Source organism: Armigeres subalbatus, unplaced genomic scaffold (genome assembly GCF_024139115.2).
Source record: "Armigeres subalbatus isolate Guangzhou_Male unplaced genomic scaffold, GZ_Asu_2 Contig1436, whole genome shotgun sequence".
Lineage (NCBI taxonomy): Eukaryota > Metazoa > Arthropoda > Insecta > Diptera > Culicidae > Armigeres > Armigeres subalbatus.
The window spans coordinates 1-16,902 of NW_026942217.1; the positions used below are offsets into that span (position 1 = coordinate 1).

General features: G+C 39.4%; 2 long non-coding RNA genes across 2 annotated transcripts; one reads left to right on the forward strand and one right to left on the reverse strand.

Moving 5' to 3' along the window:
- The first annotated feature begins 4,578 nt into the window (after positions 1-4,578).
- Positions 4,579-5,136, forward strand: LOC134202817 (uncharacterized). The gene is made up of 3 exons (XR_009977351.1): positions 4,579-4,702; positions 4,762-4,842; positions 5,046-5,136. It is a non-coding gene; the product is annotated as an uncharacterized LOC134202817 (long non-coding RNA).
- Positions 5,137-5,985: 849 nt separating this feature from the next.
- LOC134202816 (uncharacterized) lies at positions 5,986-16,193 on the reverse strand. The gene is made up of 3 exons (XR_009977350.1): positions 15,791-16,193; positions 15,466-15,724; positions 5,986-6,193 (listed from the first exon to the last, which is right to left on the reverse strand). It is a non-coding gene; the product is annotated as an uncharacterized LOC134202816 (long non-coding RNA).
- Between the last annotated feature and the right edge of the window lie 709 nt (positions 16,194-16,902).

Genomic DNA, 16,902 nt, shown 5'->3' on the forward strand with positions numbered 1-16,902 from the left:
CTATTGAGATTCTCACGTCCGAATGTGTGAGTGGCGATAAAAGGAAAACAAACACTCCTAGATGTTGCAACTCAGCAAAGATTGGGTAAAAATGAGTATATTTCCATATCCAGCTTTCCACGTTCGCCATAATGGCGGATGCTATAATAATTTTGACATTAACTGCTTCCCGACACTGAACTTAAATTGTAGTCTAAGCAAACATTGATATTAGCCGTTACCAATAACAGCCAATGCTTTGTTTGTTTATTGTCAACAAGCAAAAAATTGGTGATAAACGTCTTCCGAAAAATATTAATTACTACTATTCTACTAATTTTGTTTACTTCTAGATATGGAGTTCGCTAATAACACTAACTGGTGTCGCACATTAATTAAGGACATGAAAAGATGTAGATATTGGTATGCCATTCACTGCTCATGGTAGTGGTAATAACATCGTTCGACTCTTGCTCTTCGCGGCTTGGGCTATGGTCAGGATTCCGAAGTTGAAGGTCCATAATGCTACCTAAATAATTTATAAATTTACATCATTATAAAACCGATACCCGTTTTTTCGTTCTTGTCTCAAAATCCAGGTCAGGGCTTTCTTGTCAGACATCAAATTGCTTTTGTAAAATGTCTTATTATTTAGTTAAATTTTCGGTTAGTCCATATATTTTCTGTCAACTCTTGCCTCGTCGTTCCGCTGAATTGCGTTAGGCGCTTCACTCGCCACTGTCGCTGAAGTAAAGAACTCGTCTGAATGAAGTATTCCATATGCGCTTCGGAAGCTATTTTGTGCTATCTTCTGCCTTCCAATTTTTAAATTCGCGTTGGTTTTGGAAAAAAAGATTTTGCAAATTCGGATATTTGCAAACATTTGCATTTCTGATAACATATTTTTTTTAGTTGATTCATCATGAAATAAGACATTTTTTTTTCTAAAAACCAATTCGATGTCTGATAAGAAATTAAATGATGCTGTGTATGAAGTTGTGAGGGCCTCATCTACGGAATCTCTACCAAACCTCCGATGTAGGGCAAATTTAATTTTTATTTGCAGTAATTGGCTCAGAACACCGAAATCTGGGTCTTTTTAAGGTTCAGCATAAGCCTAAATAACATTTAAAAATTGTTTCAATTCGTCTAAATTCATTGTAGAATCGAATGTATGACATAACAGTTGGTACAGCTCGTTTCCTTCGAATGCATCCTAGCCCAGCGATCAGCCGGCTCGTTCTTTTTTAATTACGTAATTTCTATCAATTGGAGTGATTTTTAGTTAGAAGGTACAATTTTCATTTTTATATTATGGAAGGGATTTTATATCTGTTTGAAGATGGAAAAACGTCCACTTTAACACTGGAAATGAGTGTTACTGAAGCATCAATGGTCGTCCCCAAGGGTTTGTTGTACTAGCGAAAACCATTTGAATGTTCACTATATTAATTTGTGAGCCTCATAAACCAGTGGTATTAGCATTATAGGGCACCTCAATAACTAGAACAAAACAAAAATTAGTAATATAAATAGTATTAGAAACATAGAATTTTTCAAAAGACATTCATCACCATTTTTTTCTTGTTGATAATAAACAAACAACGCATTGGATGTTATTGGTAACGGCAAACATCAATGTTTGCTTAGACTAAAATTTCAGTTCAGTGTCGGGAAGCAGTTAATGTCAAAATTATTATAGCAACCGCCATTATGGCGAACGTGGAAAGCTGGATATTGTTTGACTCTTTTGAAATCATTGTGATGACCCGATCATTTTTTAGGTTATGAGCAGAAGGAAAACAAACATGTTTTTACACATGACGAATTGCACATTAGTGTGCGAGCGCTAAACGTCACTCATCTCTATATACATGGGACAATTATGCGTATAACGGCAGTTTGTGGTCTGCACTCAGGAAACAGGTTTCGACTATAGACTAACGAAAAATGAACTCCCCCAAGAAATTATGACCAGGGTTATTATTGCGATTTGCAAATAAAATTAGCATTGCAGACATAACCTGCAAGCAACTTGCACAGGAACGAGCTGTCAAAATTCATGCTGATTCGTCTGTTTTAGGCGTGTTATTCATTGGATTCACGTTAGTTTTAGCTTGATGTGTATAGAGATGAGTGACGTTTAGCGCTCGCACACTAATGTGCAATTCGTCATGTGTAAAAACATGTTTGTTTTCCTTCTGCTCATAACCTCAAAAATGATCGGGTCATCACAATTATTTCAAAAGAGTCAAAAAATATATGGAAATATACTCATTTTTACCCAATCTTTGCTGAGTTGCACTATCAAGGAGTGTTTGTTTTCCTTTTATCGCCACTCACACATTCGGACGTGAGAATCTCAATATCAGAGCAGTGGTGCTATCATATTTTACTTACTTTTCAGGGGAAGTATGTCAAACATTGGCACTTTATTTATTAGTTTTATGATACTTTAATTCCTGTAAAAAATAACTTTCTATCACAATATCTTAAATGTGGAGTAACAGCTCATTATATTTTGCTTAAATAGAATGACAAATAATAACGACTTCAATTATAACATAATCTTCTTAAAAGATAAAATAGCCAGCAACACTGTATGCAAGATCTTTTGCATGTTTGCTGCAACTTCGTGCATTTGGCGAACTCAACGCAAACTGCAATATATTGTATTGCTTTTTGCATTGAAACTTTTCGTTTCGTCACTGAAACCATTGACACTTGTCTTCAGCGACTGCTTCCGCGAAAGAGCATTTGCACATTTTATTCACTCATACATCTATATTGCTGTCAAAATGTGCATTTGACAGTTAAATTTTCAGCTAAAAGCTCTATTTTTTGACACCGGTGCACTCACACAACCAATTGGCATCAGTTGTCAAAAAATCAGGAGTACCAACTTGACCACTATCTCCTTGTCGCCGAATCTGACGCTGAATGCTCGGCGCGGAAACCCAAAGGTGGGAATAAAATTTTGGGGCTTATGCGCAATATTCACCTTGATTATGACGTTTGAGCGGGTCGCATAATGAACGCAAAATGAACTTTTGTTCTAGTGGACGACCCGCTCAAATGTCAAAATCCATCGGGTGAGTGAATTTAATGAACTCCTGCACAGGTCTATTCGTTTCGATCAGAGTCTATTATTTATATAGAGTTACGCAAAGAGGATCTTCTTATGGGCCAAACACAATTGATACGTTTGCGTGCGTTTTGACAGTTTTCCCATGGAAAAACTTGTTGCTACTTTATCGCTTGTTGCTACTTTATTGGGGAATGTATTGATGTTTTTTGAAGCTGTTTCTAGATCAAATCTAACACATTTAAATTTATGCGTTTTAATTCGCCATAATAATCATTAGGCGATAACAACTTCCGCCTCACCTTCCGATCGATGTTAACGATCATTCAGTAATTTGCGTTCGATCATTTAGTAGTTTGTCAATAACTTATTCCAGAAGCTGAATTTCAAAATATGCTGTATGGTGGAATTCTAGTGCGAAGGTTTTTCTACAACTTTACCTAATGGTTCGTTATTAGAATTCAACTACAGTCAAACCTCCATGAGTCGATATTGAAGGGACCATCGACTCATGGAAATATCGAGATGTGGAATAGAAAACCCCTGGTAAGCTATTTGAAGGGACCATCACAGTAACCCAGAAAATATTTTTTAATATGGCATATTTTGCTTCCATGAGTCGATATCGAGTCATAGAACATCGGCTCATGGAAGTTTGACTGTAATAACATATTTTGAAATTCAGCTTCTGGAATGTGTTATTGACAAACTACTAAATGATGGAACGCAAATTACTGAATGATCGTTAACATCCTTGATGAAGAAGAAGGAGCAGAAAGATGATATGTAATCGAAAAAAATCTCCACGGGAAACCATACACGTAAAAAAAATTAATGTTGTTTATTATTAATATTTCTAATACTTTTTTGCCAAAGCAGGCGCTTAATAACATGTATAAGAAAAAACTTATACATCGCATTAGTCACATACATTCGGAAACTTATACTTTTCATTAACTTAGGAATGTTATTAGCTTTTGGATATGGGATAATTCATTAGGTGGCATAATGAAGAGTATAAGTATTGTTAAATGTTTTTTTGCCATAACATATAAGGTTATTTTTTTACGTGTACGGAGAAGTTTTTAAAACTCTTCTCAAAAATTCTTAAAGCAATCCCGCATAATTAAAAACCATCTGCAGTATTCTTGGTACTATTCACCTGCATTAAGGAATACTGTTACTAATTGTGTAATCATAGATTTACAATGTAATTATATTTATTCATATAATCAATACTATACAGCATGTTTCATCGACAATACTGTATGCAATAATGTCATAGTTTGTTGTTTATTTTATTTACGTTATCTTCCGTTATTTCGAGAGAAAACGATAATATACTATAAATGACCCATAAATGATATATCAACCATATGAAATATGTCTATTAAATAATTATGAATCTTCTAAATCTAGTCTGGTTTCCTTGCCGTGTGGAATCGAAATTAAGAATTATATCTTCCATTGATAAAACATTATAAACGTAAAAAGTTCTGCAATGATTTTCAACAGACCGCAGAATTATTTTCCCGTGTAGCTGCCATTGGTTTTGTTTGTAAAAATAAACAACTGGTTCGGTGAAACCAGAATCACTTTTGTGCTTTTTCCAATTATATCTTGTACTGGAAATCAAGGGTAAGTAATGAAATGCGTAATTCATTCAAATATTTTTGAATAATAAAAAATTCCCACAGTTCTCAACAGTGTTCTTGGCGGAAAAATGTGGAAGCAAAGTCCGCTTAGCTGCAAAACAATTTCATTAAGGCGTGATATTGGTAAGTATTTCATCAATTTGATAGAATATACTCTGCATGTTCACGGGGAAAATCCCAAAAAAGGTGAAAAAGACGGTAAATTACGCACAAAGTGTGCCATCCGTTTGCCGGGATAGACAGTCTTTTCCGAGATTTTTCGTCTAGGAAAACGTGTTGTGTGTGCATATTTATAATCTCGCGGTTTTCTTCCTGCGTATTTTCAGGTCAGAATAATATTCTTTCGGATGCAGCTTCCCGGACACCCAAACAAAGACAAACTGACTATCTTGCCCATAAATTTTATTTAAGGAAAACGAAGGAAAACAAATAAATAATGAAATTGTAACAAACACTTGTTTTTTATTTTTCGTGGGAGAAATGTTCATCTGCTTTCTTTCTAGTGAAAGATAAGGGATACGGTGTGCCATTTTTCTCTCATATCATTTTACTGTTTATATACTTCATCCCATATTTTTCTCATTCAAAACACGGATTATAACTGGACCATACCACATGCCATGTTAGAAATATAATGTACTGAAAAATGTCCCTTTTTATATTGTAATTATACTTAACCACCCACGGGTATGGTCGATTTGCCAATCACAGCATATCATGCAGTGATTACGATTTATGGTGAGGTTAGTGTATCATTAATATGAACAACAATCAGATCAGTAGCGGTAATGTTGTTTATATTCATAAACGTTCTGAGAAATAATCCACTTATGGTTCATGATTATGCGGGATCTTATTAAAAACGGTAAGCAGTACGGGGTTGGACTTTTCTTCTACTGTATAATAAACACAATATTTCTATTCGAAATTTTATTTTCTAATATTACACTTAAAACACAATATAAGAAAAGTCCAACCGTACACAGCAAAAAAAGTTGTTGAATATTACATCGAAAATGCTGCAACCAACTGAATCCATCGCTCGTTGAATATTACACTGCACGATGTACTCGAGAACATTCTGTGTAATAAGGGGGAACGATGTAATTTTGTTTTAGATGTACACAATTTAAGGATGTAATCAAAGCGATGTAAAGTAATTTGATGTAAAACAGTGCGATGTACTTAATTGTATGTGCTAAATAAATATGATTTGAGTTTTTATGTTTTTTTTCCAATTAGGTATCATATCATAAAAGAACTTCCCCAATTAAATAATATTTTTGTTTTATTTTGCATCCTAGTTCCTAATTTACATTAATATTTGATTACATCTGTCCCATCTGTCCGATCGACAGTATTTTCTCGGTATAGGGCACATCACTCTATTGCCCAAAGAAATTCAGCGATAATTCCTGAATGATCCTGGTGACGTCCTATACATTTCCCTGAGACCAGAGCGAAACAGTGTGATCTGAAAAATAAATGAAAATTCTTCACTTATTGTTTTAAATTAAACCAAATATGCTTAAAAAATGCCTTAAGCTAAAAAAACTGTTTTGAAAGATCATGCCCAGACGAGGTCGTCAACCAGTATCCTTGTGCAATAATATGATTCTGACCTTCGTAGAACTTTTGGGGTTCTTCCAGGGAAACCGAATTGAATCCCCCTGAGATTAACAGGGATTTTAATAAGAATCCTTTAGAAATTCCAGGGAAATTCCTTTGGGAATTTCGCAGGGGAATTCCTCTGAGAATTTCCCAGGGGAATCTATTGGAGACTTAGATAGGAGTATTTTAAGGATTCAGGGAGGAAAACTTTAAAAGGGGCAAAGGACAATCCTTTAGGGATTCCGAAAGGTGTCATTTGGGGATTCCAAGTTCTGTAAGAATTCCAAGGAATTGGGCTTATTCTACGAGTGGAGTGACGTGAGATTGCTCGAATGACGTGAGAAGAGTCGTATAGCCCCATTTGAATAACATGGTCACCTCACGTGAGAATTGCTAAAATCGACTCACCTCACGTCACTCGACTCGTAGAATAAGCCCAAATACCTTTAGGGCTTCCGAAGGGAATCCTTTAGGGATTCCGAAGGGAATCCTTTAGGGCTTCCGCAGGGAATCTTTTAGGGCTTCCGAAGGGAATTCTTTAGGAATTCCGCAGGGAATCCTTTAGGGCTTCCGCAGGGAATCCTTTAGGGCTTCCGAAGGGAATCCTTTAGGGCTTCCGAAGGGAATCCTTTAGGGCTTCCGAAGGGAATCCTTTAGGGCTTCCGAAGGGAATTCTTTAGGGCTTCCGAAGGGAATCCTTTAGGGCTTCCGCAGGGAATCCTTTAGGGCTTCCGCAGGGAATCCTTTAGGGCTTCCGCAGGGAATCCTTTAGGGCTTCCGCAGGAAATCCTTTAGGGCTTCCGAAGGGAATCCTTTAGGGCTTCCGCAGGGAATCCTTTAGGGCTTCCGCAGGGAATCCTTTAGGGCTTCCGCAGGGAATCCTTTAGGGCTTCCGCAGGAAATCCTTTAGGGCTTCCGAAGGGAATCCTTTAGGGCTTCCGCAGGGAATCCTTTAGGGCTTCCGAAGGGAATCCTTTAAGGCTTCCGAAGGGAATCCTTTAGGGCTTCCGAAGGGAATCCTTTAGGGCTTCCGAAAGAAATCCTTTAGGGCTTCCGAAGGGAATACTTTAGGGCTTCCAAAGAGAATCCTTTAGGGCTTTAGAAGGGAATCTTTTAGGGCTTCTGAAGGGAATCCTTTAGGGCTTCCAGAAGGAATCCTTTAGGGCTTCCGAAGGGAATCCTTCAGGGCTTCCGAAGAGAATACTTCAGGGCTCCCGAAGAGAATACTTCAGGGGGCTTCCGAAGAGAATACTTCAGGGCTCCCGAAGGGAATACTTCAGGGGGCTTCCGAAGGGAATCCTTTAGGGATTCCGAAGGGAATCCTTTAGGGATTCCGAAGGGAATCCTTTAGGGATTCCGAAGGGAATCCTTTAGGGATTCCGAAGGGAATCCTTTAGGGATTCCGAAGGGAATCCTTTAGGGGAATCCTTTAGGGATTCCGAAGGGAATCCTTTAGGGATTCCGAAGGGAATCCTTTAGGGATTCCGAAGGGAATCCTTTAGGGATTCCGAAGGGAATCCTTTAGGGATTCCGAAGAAAATCATTTAGGACTTCCGAAGGGAATCCTTTAGAAATTCCGCAGGGAATCCTTTAGGGATTCCGAAGGGAATCCTTTAGGGCTTTCGAAAAGAATCCTTTAGGGCTTCCGAAGGGAATCCTTTAGGGCTTCCGAAAGAAATCCTTTAGGGCTTCCGAAGGGAATACTTTGCGGCTTCCGAAGGGAATCCTTTAGAGATTCCGAAGGGAATCCTTTAGGGATTCCGAAGGGAATCCTTTGGGGATTCCGAAGGGAATCCTTTAGGGATTCCGAAGGGAATCCTTTAGGGATTCCGAAGGGAATCCTTTAGGGATTCCGAAGGGAATCCTTTAGGGATTCCGAAGGGAATCCTTTAGGGATTCCGAAGGGAATCCTTTAGGGATTCCGAAGGGAATCCTTTAGATTCCGAAGGAATCCTTTAGGGATTCGAAGGGAACTTTAGGATTCCGAAGGAACTTTAGGATTCCGAAGGGAACTTTAGGGATTCCGAAGGAACTTTAGGATTCCGAAGGAATCCTTTAGGATTCGAAGGGAATCCTTTAGGATTCCGAAGGAACTTTAGGGATTCCGAAGGGAATCCTTTAGATTCGAAGGAACTTTAGGATTCCGAAGGAATCCTTTAGGGATTCCGAGGAATCCTTTAGGGATTCCGAAGGGAATCCTTTAGATTCGAAGGAATCCTTTAGATTCGAAGGAATCCTTTAGGGATTCGAAGGAATCCTTTAGGGATTCCGAAGGAATCCTTTAGGATTCGAAGGAACTTTAGATTCCAAGGAACCTTTAGGATTCGAAGGGAATCCTTTAGATTCCGAAGGAACTTTAGGGATTCCGAAGGGAATCCTTTAGATTCCGAAGGAATCTTTAGGGATTCCGAAGGAATCCTTTAGATTCGAAGGAATCCTTTAGATTCCGAAGGGAATCCTTTAGATTCGAAGGAATCCTTTAGGATTCCGAAGGAATCCTTTAGGATTCCGAAGGAATCCTTTAGGGATTCGAAGGGAACTTTAGGATTCCGAAGGAATCCTTTCGGGATTCCGAAGGGAATCCTTTAGGCAATCCTTTAGGGATTCCGAAGGGAATCCTTCAGGGATTCGAAGGGAATCCTTTAGGGATTCGAAGGAATCCTTTAGGGATTCCGAAGGGAATCCTTTAGGATTCGAAGGAATCCTTTAGGGATTCCGAAGGAATCCTTTAGGGATTCCGAAGGAATCCTTTAGGATTCGAAGGAATCCTTTAGGGATTCCGAAGGAATCTTTTGGGAACTCCGAAGGGAATCTTTGGGATTCAGAGGGAATCCTTTAGGGATTCAGAGGGAATCCTTTAGGGATTCGAAGGAATCCTTTAGATTCCGAAGGGAATCCTTTAGGGATTCCGAAGGGAATCTTTTGGGGATTCCGAAGGGAATCCTTTAGGGATTCCGAAGGGAATCTTTTGGGGATTCCGAAGGGAATCTTTTGGGGATTCCGAAGGGAATCTTTTGGGGATTCCGAAGGGAATCTTTTAGGGATTTCGAAGGGAATCCTTTAGGGATTCCGAAGGGAATCCTTTAGGGATTCCGAAGGGAATCCTTTAGGGATTCCGAAGGGAATCCTCTAGAGATTCCGAAGGGAATCCTTTAGGGACTCCGAAGGGAATCCTTTAGGGATACCAAAGCGAATCCTTTAGGGATTCCTTTGGGGAATCCTTTAGGGATTCCTTTGGGGAATCCTTTAGGGATTCCTTTGGGGAATCCTTTAGGGATTCCTTTGGGGAATCCTTTAGGGATTCCTTTGGGGAATCCTTTAGGGATTCCTTTGAGAATCCTTTAGATTCCTAGAATCCTTTAGATTCCTTTGAACTTTAGATTCTTTGGGGAACTTTAGGATTCCTTTGGGGAATCCTTTAGATTCCTTTGGGGAATCCTTTAGATTCCTTTGGGGAATCCTTTAGGATTCCTTTGGGAATCCTTTAGATTCCTTTGGGAATCCTTGGGGATTCCTTTGAGAATCTTTAGATTCCTTTGGGAATCCTTTAGGGATTCCTTGGGAATCCTTTAGATTCCTTTGGGGAATCCTTTAGGGATTCCTTTGGGAATCTTTAGATTCCTTTGGGGAATCCTTTAGGGATTCCTTTGGGGAATCCTTTAAGATTCCTTTGAGAATCCTTTAGGATTCCTTTGGGGAATCCTTAGAGTTCCTTTGGGGAATCCTTTAGGGATTCCTTTGGGGAATCCTTTAGGGATTCCTTTGGGGAATCCTTTAGGGATTCCTTTGGGGAATCCTTTAGGGATTCCTTTGGGGAATCCTTTAGGGATTCCTTTGGGGAATCCTTTAGGGATTCCTTTGGGGAATCCTTTAGGGATTCCTTTGGGGAATCCTTTAGGGATTCCTTTGGGGAATCTTAAAGGATTCCTTTGGGGAATCCTTAGAGTTCCTTTGGGAATCCTTTAGGGATTCCTTTGGGGAATCCTTTAGGGATTCCTATGGGGAATCCTTTAGGGATTCCTTTTGGGAATCCTTTAGGGATTCCTTTAGAAAATCCTTTAGGGATTCCTATAGGGAATCCTTTAGGGATTCCTATAGGGAATCCTTTAGGGATTCCTATAGGGAATCCTTTAGGGATTCCTATAGGGAATCCTTTAGGGATTCCTATAGGGAATCCTTTAGGGATTCCTATAGGGAATCCTTTAGGGATTCCTATAGGAATCCTTTAGGATTCCTATAGGAATCCTTTAGAGATTCCTAGGGAATCCTTTAGGGATTCCTATAGGAATCCTTTGGAGTTCTATAGGGAATCCTCTGGGGTTCTATAGGGGGGAATCCTTTAGGTTCGCTAGAGAATCCTGTGAAGGTTCCTTTAGGGAATCCTTTAGAATCCTTTAGGATTCCTTTGAGAATCCTTTGAGATTCATTTAGATTCCTTTAAGGAATCCTTTAGGAATCCTTTAAAATTCCCTTAGAATCCTTTAGGGATTCCCTTAGGGAATCCTTTAGGGATTCCTTTGGGGAATCCTTTAGGGATTCCTTTGGGGAATCCTTTAGGGATTCCTTTGGGGAATCCTTTAGGGATTCATTTAGGGATTCCTTTAGGGAATCCTTTAGGGATTCCTTTAGGGATTCCTTTAGGGAATCCTTTAGGGATTCCTTTAGGGAATCCTTTAGGGATTCCTTTAGGGAATCCTTTAGGGATTCCTTTAGGGAATCCTTTAGGGATTCCTTTAGGGAATCCTTTAGGGATTCCTTTAGGGAATCCTTTAGGGATTCCTTTAGGGAATCCTTTAGGGATTCCTTTAGGGAATCCTTTAGGGATTCCTTTAGGGAATCCTTTAGGGATTCCTTTAGGGAATCCTTTAGGGATTCCTTTAGGGAATCCTTTAGGGATTCTTTTAGGGAATCCTTTGGAGATTCCGAAGGGAATCCTTTGGGGATTCCGAAGGGAATCCTTTGGGGATTCCGAAGGGAATCCTTTAGGGATTCCGAAGGGAATCCTTTAGGGATTCCGAAGGGAATCCTTTAGGGATTCCGAAGGCATTCCTTCAGAGATTTCAGCGGAAATCCTTTAGGGATTCCGGCGGGAATTCTTTTGGGATTCCGGAGGGAATCCTTCAGGGATTCTGAAGGGAATCGTTTGGGGATCCCGGCGGGAATCCTTTTGAATTTCTAAAAAGAATCGTTTGGAGATTTTGGCGGGAATCAGAATTGCAGAAAGATCTCCTCCAGAATCGCTGAAGGATTCACTTCGGAATCGCTGAAGGTTTCCCTACGGAATCCCTAAAGGATTATCACAGACAAACAGACACAACACTCGTCAAATTTCCATCGTTCACTGATTTACTGGTCAATTCAAATGATCATTAGTAGGCCAATCGACCACTCGTAGCGCGCGCATCGGATTTGCTCGAATATGACGTTTGCTCACTATCGCCATAATTTCGTGAGGCAAAACATACTTTTGCATATAAACGATAAAGACGGATCCATAAAATACTGGAAAACGATCCATAAATAACATCTAAATGTTTCTTAAAATGCTACCATAAATCCATAAAATAGTTAATGAGATTCCATAAAGAATAATTTTGGGAATAATAATCCATAAAAATAATTTAAAAATTATCCCTAAAGGATTCCTTTGGAATCCTTAAAGGATTCCCTTTGAATCCCTAAAGATTCCTTTGAATCCCTAAAGGATTCCCTTTGGAATCCTAAAGGATTCCCTTTGGAATCCCTAAGGATTCCTTTGGAATCCCTAAAGGATTCCTTTGGAATCCCTAAAGGATTCCTTTGGAATCCTAAAGGATTCCTTTGGAATCCTAAAGGATTCCCTTTGAATCCTAAAGGATTCCTTTGGAATCCTAAAGGATTCCTTTGGAATCCCTAAAGGATTCCTTTGGAATCCCTAAAGGATTCCCTTTGGAATCCCTAAAGTTCCTTTGGAATCTAAAGTTCCTTTGGAATCCCTTAAAGGATTCCTTTGGAATCCCTAAAGGATTCCTTTGAATCCCTAAAGATTCCTTTGGAACTCTAAAGGATTCCTTTGGAATCCCTAAAGATTCCTTTGGAATCCCTAAAGGATTCCTTTGGAATCCCTAAAGGATTCCCTTTGGAATCCTAAAGGATTCCTTTGGAATCCTAAAGGATTCCTTTGGAATCCCTAAAGGATTCCTTTGGAATCTAAAAGATTCCTTTGGAATCCTAAAGGATTCCCTTTGGAATCCCTAAAGGATTCCCTTTGGAACTCTAAAGGATTCCCTTTGGAATCCTTTATGATTCCTTTGGAATCCTAAAGGATTCCCTTTGGAATCCCAAAAGGATTCCCTTTGGAATCCCAAAAGGATTCCCTTTGGAATCCCAAAAGGATTCCCTTTGGAATCCCTAAAGGATTCCCTTTGGAATCCCTAAAGGATTTTCTTTGGAATCCCTGAAGGATTCCCTTTGGAATCCCAATAGGATTCCCTTTGGAATCCAAATAAGATTCCCTTTGGAATCCCTATAGGATTCCCTTTGGAATCCCTAAAGGATTCCCTTTGGAATCCCAAAAGGATTCCCTTTGGAATCCCAAAAGGATTCCCTTTGGAATCCCAAAAGGATTCCCTTTGGAATCCCAAAAGGATTCCCTTTGGAATCCCAAAAGGATTCCCTTTGGAATCCCAAAAGGATTCCCATTGGAATCCCAAAAGGATTCCCTTCGGAAGTAATCTCTAAAGGTTCCCCTTCGGAAGTATTCTCTAAAGGTTTCCCTTCGGAATCGCTGAAAATTTCCTTTCGGAATAGCTGAAAGATTCCTTTCGGAATCGCTGAAGGATTTGCTTCGCAATCTCTAAGAGATTCCATAAAGCATTCCCTTCAGAATCGCTGAAGGTTTCCCTTCATAGGAATCCCTGAAGGTTTTCCTTCAGAAACCCTTCGGAATTATTGAATGATTTCTTACGGAATCAATGAAGGATTCTCTTCGAAATCCCGAAATGATTCCCTTCGCAGAAGGATTCCCCTCGAAATCGCTGATTTATTCTATTCAGAATCGCTCCCCTCGGAATCGTTGAAGGATTCCCTTCGGAATCCCTAAAGGTTTCCTTTTGGAATCCCTACAGGATTCCCTTTGGAATCCCTAGAGAATTCCCTTGGGAATCCCTAAAGGATTCCATCTGGAAGCCCTAAAGGATTCCCTTACGAAGCCCTAAAGAATTCCCTTCGGAATCCCTAATGGATTCTCTTCGGAAGCCCTAAGGAATTTACTGTCGAATCCTAGAAGGTTACCTTATATGTAGCCCCAAAAAAATCCATTCAGAATCCCAAAAGATTTTCCTCGCCATTTACGCAAAAATTCCTTGCGGAATCTTAAAATGATTATCTGCGGAATTACTATATATAATAGCCCTGTTTGTCTGTCCGGTGACTAGCCAACCAGACGCAGCATGCGGGGAAATTCTCACAAAAAATAAAATATTTGACACTTCAATTCATTTTTACTATCAGATGCAGAAAACAAAATAAGTGACAACCTTCGACAACCAGACACAGCATTTGATGAAAAAATCACAGACAACAGACGTTGAAAATTTTGATTTTTTTTAATGCATGAATCAATGAACCGGTTATATTAAAAAAAAAACACTTGCCACGGGCGCTACTGCGTCCACAAGTAAACTAGTCTCAAAAGAATTTCCTGTAGAATGCCAAAAAGATTACCTCCAGAATCTTTTTAATTCGAGATCGCGAAAGGATTCACTTCAGATTCGCTATGGAATTGCAAAAGGATTCGCTTCGCAATCGCGAAGGATTCGTTTAAGAATAACAAGAGGATTCACTTCGGAAATGATTCCCTACGGAGTCCTTAAATGATTATCTTCGGAGTCCTTGAATGGATCACTTCGGAATCACTAACGGATTCCTTTCGAAATCCCCTTCGGAATCTACGGACTCTACGGATACGAGACCTGTACGATGCTCGTAGAGGACCAACGTGGAATTCTCGAAAGGAAAGTGCTGTGTTCCATCTATGGTGGGTTGCAGATGATGGACGGTATATGTGGAGGAGTGAATGAATCACGAGTTGCATCAGCTGTTGGGAGAACCATCCACACCGCGAAAATCGGATGACTGTGGTGGGCCGGGCACATATAGCCAGAATGTCGAACAGTAATCCGGTGAAAATGGTTCTCGACATTGATCTGACGGAAACAAGAAGGCGAGGTGCGCAGCGAGAAAGGTGGATCGATCAAGTGGGAGACGATTTGCGGACCCTCTGCAGATGGCGGCATGCAGCCATGGACCAACCTAAATGGGGAAGACTGTTAAGCACTGCACACTTCTTCACATGCCAGCTCCGACTTTAGTATGACAAAATAAAAAATAATAATGCAACAACAATGATCCTGAATTCCATTTTTGTTTTGTTTTTAGCATCCTAAAAATTATTCTTAGGAATCCAAACATAATTTTCTTCTGATTCTCAAAAGATTTTTTCGTACAATCCTTGAACGGTTTCAGTGGAAAAATAAAAAAAAAGTTTATTAGGATTCCAGACGAATTGTATTCGGAAGTCTACGATTCTTCTGGGAATATTAATCGAATACGTTAAGAAAATCGTTTGAGGACCTCGAGCAATCAACGCAGTAGAAGCATAAGTAGTAGAACGCTAGTGGCGCTGTAGTCATTTAAATTATTTTGCTAAATTATGCTTCAACAAGCTTCAATTGGCTATAATTTATACATCATGTTGTAGTGCATATTTGGTTTCATCACCAACATCGGTTTGACACTTGTAGAACCGGTACTTTGCTTCCAGGTCGAAGTAACCTAGATGTTAGTCACGCGAACAGGAACGACATTAGAAATCTCATACTTTTGAATCAACTATCAACGCACTCTTTATGTAGGGGAAATGACGGCTTTGGCAGGTTTTGTTCTATTATTGGCAGAAGGGTTTTCTATAACCAATTATGCTCAAATTTGGCCTTAACATTCTTTGCAAATCAAAGAATATTGTGGCCAAATTTCATAAAATTTGGTCAACAAAAACCCCCCTGACAATAATAGAACAAAACCTGCCAAAGCCGTCATTTCCCCCTACATACGCATTTCGATTCTAGAATAAGTTACTTTCCCAGGATGACTTACCCGCACCAATGATGAATGAATTTCATCTTGCCTCCTATGTTGCCGTCTCAGGAATTTCCTATCGGAACGCATCGCATATAAGCCTGTCTCATCGCTGTCGCCCGACCCCGAAAATGAAAAAGCTCGTCTGTGCAACGTTAAGGACTTGGAAAGTTTAGCAAGCAAGCAAGATTTACTGAACAACCAATAAATGCGCTTCCGGCAGCGGTCCGACGCTTTTTTCTCGTCTTGCTGGTGGACAACCTCCTGATTTCCCTTCCTAGAATTAAGAGCCACAAACATGACTTTATCTTTACTTCCAAACTGTAGACGTCGCCATACTTACAGTCATCTTCATCGGCAGCTCGTTCAACATCACAATACTTCCTGTCGCAACAGAGATAGGACTATCTCATCGTTATTGGATGCTCCTTCCGGTCATATGACGACGGGATGCCTCCAGTCACTTCAAGAAGTTGCGTCGTTGCTGTATCTTGCGTGGAACCTTTCCACGAACGGCCTTCTGTATATCATGCGAAGCAGCTCAAAAGCGGAGCACATACGGGCCGTCTGTAGATTGTAACGTTTAGGCAGAGCATAATCTGCCGGAAGGGCCGGAAGAAGCAACCTTTAGCGCACGACCACCACTCTATAGAGTCTAAAATTAACCAATTTTAACTGAAAATTTTTAATTTAAAACGATAAAACAATCTCCCGGTAACACGAACTGAAAGTAAATATGGCGCCTCACCATCAGAAACTCGCGAAACTGCGCTGATGATGTCAGTCAGGACAGTGTTGCGAGATTTAAAATTAATTTTCTTTGAATGCGAAATTACATCATTTCTGTGTAATATTAACACATAACCATATGCACTCGATGGGTTGCATTTATTGCTATGTAATTTTAACTAATTTCAGCAATTAATATTACACAAGTAATATGCAATGAGAAAAGGTGATTTAGGTTCTGTGTAATTTCAGGAGAGATGTAGTATTACATTGAATTATTGTTTATTTTGCATATTGAAATTTTGATTACATCGATTGTTTTAGTAAATCGTTATGATTACGTCGATGCACATTACAATAATTTTTGCTGTGTACGTACTGCTTACTGTTTTTAATTAAATTGCTTTTAGAATTTTTGAGAAGAGTTTTAAAAACTTCTCCGTATGGTTTCCCGTGGAGATTTTTTCGATTATCATCTTTCTGCTTCTTCTTCTTCGTGCAACATCAAAGCGCCAATAAGTTTTTTCAACGGATTTTGCTGATTTGGAAACATATAGGTATCTGTTCCATTATTAATAACATGCTCCTATATCAATAACATTCGCCAAACAGGAAATTTAGGCTTAATTTGTGTCGAGTTTTGTTGTTATCCGGCGTGCTGCTGCTGAAAAAAAATACAAAAACGAGAAATAAAACAATGAGCGCACCAATTCTTTGTTTTCGAAT